The sequence below is a fragment of the Scardinius erythrophthalmus genome, assembly GCF_964197995.2.
Source record: "Scardinius erythrophthalmus genome assembly, chromosome: 22".
Classification (NCBI taxonomy): Eukaryota; Metazoa; Chordata; class Actinopteri; order Cypriniformes; family Leuciscidae; genus Scardinius; species Scardinius erythrophthalmus.
In genome coordinates this window covers 31070199-31078300 of record NC_138242.1, presented here as the reverse complement: position 1 = coordinate 31078300, position 8102 = coordinate 31070199, and the positions used below count along the sequence as shown (strand labels likewise).

Here is an 8102-nt window from a genome sequence, read left to right as displayed (position 1 = left end):
TGATTTCTAAACTCCTACAGAAGTGAAAACACACTCCACTGGATCATGAGAATAAAACACATTAAAGGCCACAAAACTGGATCAGTTTCTTCTGCATGTGTTCATTTTCATGTGTGTTTTCCTCCAGCTGGTTTTTGCTCAGAGAGTCACTTTGCATCGGCACGTGTTTCAGCTCTCCGAGTGTTTATAGCCTTCAGACTCACACACTTTATAACACACTGCTGTTTACCACGGTACAAACCCAACACACACCATGAATCTCTTCAGCAGCTTCATCTGGATTCTGACCGCTTTTATTCCAGGTAACAGAAGTCAAAGCTTGTCATTTCTGAGTCTTTAATCTTCATGTCATTTGATGAAACTCATATAATGTTGTTGTCAACAGCATTTTATAAGCATATTATAAAAAAAATAAAAAAAAACTGCTATACTGCTTTATACTACAAGGTGAACAGTTTATATTTGTAATAAATCATTTAAATATTATAATTTTTACACAGCTTAACCATATGTCAAATAATATATACTTTAAACTGATAAATGAATTGTGTTTCAGGCTGTAGATCTCAGATCACAGTGACTCAGACTCCTGTGAAACCTGCCAGACCAGGAGAAGCTGTAGAGATGAGCTGTAAACTCAGTAGAGATGTAGCATCCTGCAGCTCGGGACGCTGTATGTTCTGGTACTTACAGAAACCTGGAGAAGCTCCTAAACTCCTGATTTATGGAGCAAATGTCCGTCAGTCAGGAACTCCGTCTAGATTCAGTGGCAGTGGATCTAAGAGTGATTTCACTCTGACCATCAGTGGAGTCCAGACTGAAGATGCTGGACATTATTACTGTAAGAGTATACACGTCATCGACAGTAAAAATGTGTTCACACAGTGATAAAGAGTCGTACAAAAACCTCCGTCAGTCAGAGTCACAGTGACTGAACTGAAACTGCAGCTGCTCACACACTCTCTCTCACACACACACACACACACACACACACACACACACACACACACTCAACAGAAACACAAAAATTAACTTAATAGCAATTTTTCAGCACTTCATTAATATTACTGAAGATAATAAGAAATTATTTTGATCATATTTTTTCAGATAATTGTTGGTTTATCTATTCTCATATGGTTGTTCATGTTTTTTTTTATAAAACATCATTATTTTTTCTTCTTAATCATACACTCATACTGTAAAGTGAATCATAAAGATGTTGTTGCTTGAATAGTTTATTAATCATCTTCCATAAAGCCGCTGTTTAGATCATCATGTACAAGAGTCACAGATGAACTGATTCAGTGAAAGAGAGAAACCGTATTTAACATGATCAGACGCTCCACCGTCCCACAATCAGTCTGTCTGTGACCATTCACTGTTTTCTGGACGCATTAATTATGAATCCAGCGATGCGTCTGAGTCTCACATGAGCAGAAGACAGATCTCTCACAGCAACACTTCAGTCTCGAGTCAAACACACTTAAACATTCATAAAGATGTTATTGCTCAACACTGAAATAAAGCGCTTCATTGTGTGGAAACTTCACTGTTATTTTTACTAATTATATTTAATTTGATTAATATATTATAATAATATAAAAGTTTGAGCTTCATCAGTCTATGACAGCTTTGATCATGATTTTTCATAAGTCATTTTTCTCCTGTTATTTTCAGTCATTTGTGAGGAAATTCAGTCGCGTTTGATCTTCACTTAGTGGATATTATTCAATCTTTCACCATATTTTAGTTTTTCTGCATTTATGATTTATCCTCATTCTTCTTTCTAAACTGAATCATTGCATCATAAAGATGTTCTGCTTGATCAGTTTACAGTTTTTCTCGATTGTTTACACACATTTTCTGGTACTTGAGACACAATGACCACAACATGTAACTCATTCATCAACCCCCTGAACCAATCCTGCTAAACTACAAGCACAATTCCTGCTTTACACTCAAATTGCAGTTCTAAAACACACCTTTTTCAAAACACTACACACAATTCTCTGCTTTTGGCACAATTTTCATGCAGAAAATCTCTTGTTTTCACAAGGAACACACTGCCGTTCAGATATGCACACTGACTCTTCACATGGGCAAACACCCGTCACACAGTTTTACAATTAGCAATCAGAGCTTTAGCATAAAAGAGCAACAGGTGAGCTCTTCAATGGAGCAATGGATGCCAACATTGGATTTATTTTTTATTACTGTAACTGTATACAGTCAATTCTTCTGTATGTAGACCACTGTATGTACAACTTTGTGTTGGGTGGGATGTACACTGTGTACATTGTTTTTGTGGGAAAAATACAGTTTTTCTCAATCGATTTGGTACATTTCTCCAAACTCAGGTAACAGCTCTCAAAACAGTTAACACAGCAAACTAAATGCACTCTTATGTTGACGAAACAGTTAAGTATTCACTGCACAATGAAACACAGCATTTTATTCTAGTAATACATTTATTCAAATTCAATATTAACTTCAAAACTAAAAGTGTGTTCTCTGTTGATTTGATAACAAATTCAGCAAAAGATACACAAAGAAATAATTGAAAATACATGTTTTTCATTAAGTTTTTTAATGAGGAGTTCAGGTGTATAACAATGAGTTGTCACCGCACAATTTCTTTTTTAATGCAAATAAGTACATAGGTAAAAAAAAAAAAAAAAAAAAAAAACCTGCATTAATTGAATCAATTAATTTATTGATCATGCCTCTCAATTACATCTGGCCAGAGAATTTCATCAACATCACAAAAAATATTTTCACGAGTCATGCATCGTGGGAAAAAACGCCTTGAATGCTGTATCCATCCTTGACATGCTTGTGCCCCAATATCTCCACAGGCCTCTTCCATCGCTTGAAGACTTACTTGGTTGTAAGGGTTGCGATCATGTACTTTCCATCTCCAAGAGGAGAAGAATTCCTCAATTGGATTCAGGAAAGGAGAATATGGTGGAAGGAACACCATCCTGAAATGTGGGTGATTCTCAAACCACTCTCGCACCAGTGCTGAATGGTGGAATTGGACATTGTCCCAAACAACTACAAAATTCCGCACCATTTGCTCCTGATCACCCTGCGGAAATAGGATTTCATTGAGGAGGTTTAAAAAATGTAGGAGCCTTGCTGTGTTGTATGGTCCCCAAGACAGCATTGTGTGCCACAACACCAGAAATCGCGGCACAGAGAGTGATGTTGCCTCCTCGTTGTCCAGGGACATTGACTGTAGCACGATGGCCAATCACATTTCTCCCTCTTCTCCTTTTTTTGTGAAGATTGAAGCCTGCTTCATCAATATACAGGTACTCATAATGAGTTGCACTGCTATCCAACTCCAAGATTCTCTTGAGTAAAAAGAACACAAGGTACAATACAGTAAGTTAGTGTTTTACAGTAATGGAGGCATATCTATGTATACTGCTGCTTCAAAGTGTGAACTCAAACTTCAGCAACAGTTTTACAGTAGTATTGACTGCAATCAATGTTCTTTTCAATGTGCAATCAAATCTTTTCACTTACAGTAACATGGAATAGTTTATGGACACTTAAAATTCAGGAAAAATATATCTTTGTGTTGACAGTAAAAGTGCAGTAATTGGGTTGCACATACTTGAACAAACTGGAATCGCAACTCCTTCACTCTAACAGAGTTCCTCTCAAAGGGCACTTTGTATACTTGCTTCATTCGGATTGCATTTCTCCTTAGAACACGATCAATTGTGGAGAGACTGCATTGGTGGATATTGTGGAACAGTTGATTGTCCTCTGTTATTCTTTGCTGAATTTCTTTGAGGCGAAGGGTGTTGTTCTGGACCACCATGTCAACAATGGCATGCTCTTGTTCAATTGAAAAAAGTCTTGTTCGTCCACCTGAATGTTCTCTAACTTCAATTCTGAAAAATGTTTGGACAAGCAGGAACATTTACTGTAGAAATCTAAACCTGTGTCAAACAAGACTACATGGACTCTCATTGTAGAAGTTGAATGATATTGTTACTTACCGGTTTTCCCTCTGAAATGTGCGGATAATTGAAGCCACTGTGGATCTGTTTATATTGGGCTGAACTCTCTGCCCAGCTTCTCTCAGTGAGAGACCATGATTTATGACATGGTCAATAAGTGTGGCTCTGATTTCATTTGAAACACGTGTGTACCCTATCCTTCTACCTCTCCTCCCTCCTCTTACACCTTGCCCTCCTCTAACACCTTGCCCTCCTCTAACACCTTGCCCTCCTCTTCCTCTCGGTCCATCTCTTCTTATATTTTCTACTCTTTCTCTTTCCACTATACCATTGCCCTCCAATCTATCCATCTCTTCTCCCTCTACTCCTCTATCTTCTCCTCTTCCTACACCCTCAGCTCTTCCTTCTCTTTCTCCTACATCCTCAGCTCTTCTTTCTCCTACATCTTCAGCTCTTCTTTCTCGTTCTCCTACATCTTCAGCTCTTCTTTCTCGTTCTCCTACATCTTCAGCTCTTCTTTCTCTTTCTCCTACATCTTCAGCTCTTCTTGCTCTTTCTCCATCTCCTCTTCCTCTTCTTCTCCCTCTACCCTGTCCACCACCTCTCACTCTTACACCTCTTCCATTTCCACTGCTCATTTTTCTTCTTTTTTATTGTCTTTTCTCCACATTCATCTTCTTTGTTGTTTTTCTCTTCCCCTTTTGTAGTTGTTGTAATTAAGACAGCTGTGTGAACAATTAGGAAATTGACTTTTTCTGTGTTAAGTGGATTACTAACTCATCAGATATCAATTTTGGGATAATTGAGGACATAAGGTGTGCAACTGACTATTTTACAATTCACAGAGTTTTGTTTTTTGTGTTTTGAAAATGGTACAAAAATGCTTGTGATCTTTGTGAAGACCAATGAAAAAGTTGCAAATGTTTTTCCTGATACATTAAAGATTTGGTTGGCTGTATGAACTGCTGTGATAACATTAGGGAATTTTGTGCACAGTGTTTTGAGAAAATTATGCTTTTGATTTGTAATTTGTATGAAATGAAGGAGCATTTACTATCTGTTTAGGACAATTACAAAGTGTACAGATCACTGTGTTAACTGTTTTGAGAGCAGTTACCTGAGTTTGGAGAAATGTACCAAATCGATTGAGAAAAACTGTAAAATATATTTGTCACCGTGTATTTGTGTGTTTTGAGTATAAAAACAATATTCTCAAATATTTTACAACACACTTATGCATGTACTGTCTGTATTACAGTTTTTCTCGATTGTTTACACACATTTTCTGGTACTTGAGACACAATGACCACAACATGTAACTCATTCACCAACCCCCTGAACCAATCCTGCTAAACTACAAGCACAATTCCTGCTTTACACTCAAATTTTTTTATTTATTACTGTAACTGTATACAGTAAATTCTTCTGTTGTTTTGTATGTAGACCACTGTATGTCCTACTTTGTGTTGGTTGGGATGTACACACTGTGTACATTGTTTTTGTGGGAAAAATAAAATATATTTGTTACCGTGTATTTGTGTGTTCTGAGTATAAAAACAATATTCTCAGATATTTTACAACACACTTATGTATGTACTGTCTGTAGTAAGTGTAACACTGAACAAAAAAAGGCCTAAATCATTATGATGAAAGGAGAAGAAGTGTTTTACATTCATCATAGTGTTTTACACTGAGCATATCAGTGTTCAACTGGTTCTTATAAATGTCTATTCATATGATGGTTTGTGTGTGTCATTTGAAAACAAAATACCATTTTGAGAAGAAATAACATTGTTTTGAATGTAAAGTTTCATTTTGCAGGAGAATTGAGGGGTTTTGCCCATTGTGTGTGTGTTTTTTGATTTGTGTGTAGAGTTCTGAGAATATGAGGCATGCTTTCAGAAAATGTGTGTAAACAATTGAGAAAAACTGTAATAAGTCTATCGATTTTATCGAGTTCATCCTTCATATTAACAGCATCACAAAACACTCTCAATTTCAGAGCAGATGAACATTTATATAATTTTAATTAATATCTTTACATAGAATTTTAAAATTAATTTAGAAATGAAAGACCAGATTACCAAACAGGTTCAGTCCACCATCAAAAAATAATAATCATTTCCTATTTATTTTATATTTATTGTGTAATTTAACAGTGCTATATATAACAGCTTTATCAAACATTGGATCAATATCAACATTTCATACCGATGTTTTTTGTGTGCAATTTAACACATCCATGTATAGTGGAAATTTATTTATAGTTGATTTTTTATAATAAAGATTAAAGTTTGTTTATGTGTGAATATAGTGTGGGTTGTGATGAGCCAACATGTAACTCATAAAGATGAAATCTTATTAACAGACTGACTAATGAATCCATAAGCAGGAGAAACTGTTCCAGTTCAGAGCGTTTCAGTTGAAGATCTCATTTGCATTGTCAGGTTTAGTGATTGTGATGGTCTCAGAATAGAGCAGCTCGTCTCCAGTGACCATGTTCAAACCCCAAGAGCTTCATTTCACATTTACTGCTGAATGCAGCTGTTCTCAACTATTACAATTAGGGGTGTAACGAGACCCTTATGTCACCATCCTGAACTCACAATACCATATTATTGCCATACTCCATCAAAATGGTCAATTTGGTTTAACATTGTGTGTGTAAATGAATAGGCTTGGACTTGGTGCTGATAACCCAATGCAGGACAATAGAGACACCAGAATAACAATATTCATGATTCTGAAGCTGAAAATACTGAATTATTTCAGATGAATATGCTTGATGTCTCTGACTAGATATATCTAAAATAATGTAGGCCACTTTTTACTGGTAACATCAGACATTTGGCATTATCAGGACCCACAAATATTCCCCCATTGCATTATTATACATTATATTCAACATTATATACAGTAGTTTAATGTAGTAGTGACACGAAAACCCTGTAAACTTCCTAAACTTTCATTTTGGGTGAATAATACGATACATATTGTCACTATCCACTGTAATTATCGTTCCACCCCTAATTCCAATCAATCAAAAGCGGCTGAAACTTTAGTGCAGGACTTTGAAGGAACGACACACTGATCAATGATGCAGTCCAACACAAATGTGCGCTTGCGTTCAGATGAAGCTTTATTGAATGAACAGCAATGGCAGCACATTGACAGACTGCTTCAGTATTGAGCTGTAAATCACGTGACGCTCAGATACGCTGGTCTTCACTGGAGAAACATCAGCACTCGGAGCTCTTGAGGAACGAGGCCTCGTGAGCAGCTCCGGCATGTGTTCCTCTGCAGACGAAGCGCTCTGCGGCTTCCCAGCGTGCTTTGCTGAGGCTCAGGACGCTGCTGCGACTGTAGAGACCGTCCCGCTCGCTCTCTGCGCTGGTCTGAACCCCCTCGGTGACCTCTGACCCGTCCAGCGTCCAGCTCACCGTCGCCCCCTGTGGAGAGTAAGAGCTGAGCAGGCAGAGCAGAGCGGAGGGGTCTCCAGAGATCAGCAGAGAAGAGGGAGACAGCAGAGACACGGAGGGAGACACGGAGGGACCCGCTGGACACACACACACACACACACACACACACACACACACACACACACACACACACACACACACACACACACACACACACACACATTCATGAATGATCATTTGATTTTAAATATACAAGTTACATTTTAAATGATCCACAGAATGAGTTTGAAAAACATTGTCCAAGTAAAATGATGGTTATATTGTGATGTCGTTATAAGATCTAGAAAACTAATTTAAATGATCATTTCAATATTAATTGTATTTTGAAAATATTCTGCTATTCAGAAACTCACAATCATAAACATCAGCAAATTTGATCCTTTGAATAGTTTGAATGATTCATATTCATGCTCTTCAACTGAGTTTCTTTTTTTCTGATGAAAATGATAAAAATCATATTTATTTTGTCCACATTATACAACTTTTGTTTCAAAATACTCTCCAGCCTTTGCTGAGGACTTTACAGAACTGTTATCAACTATTACCTCAGAGTTTGACTGTTTTGCCATTGCTGGAGATTTTAACATCCATATAGATAATGGAGAAAACAATATGGCAAAAGAAATCAAAACTGTTTTAAAAACTTTTG

General features: G+C 37.0%; 1 gene segment (V, D, J or C); it reads left to right on the top strand.

The window, feature by feature from the left end:
* Positions 1 to 218: 218 nt before the first annotated feature.
* Positions 219 to 5707, top strand: LOC308682743 (immunoglobulin kappa variable 2-29-like). The segment is given in 3 exons: positions 219 to 302; positions 557 to 841; positions 2856 to 5707.
* The last annotated feature ends 2395 nt before the right edge of the window (positions 5708 to 8102 follow it).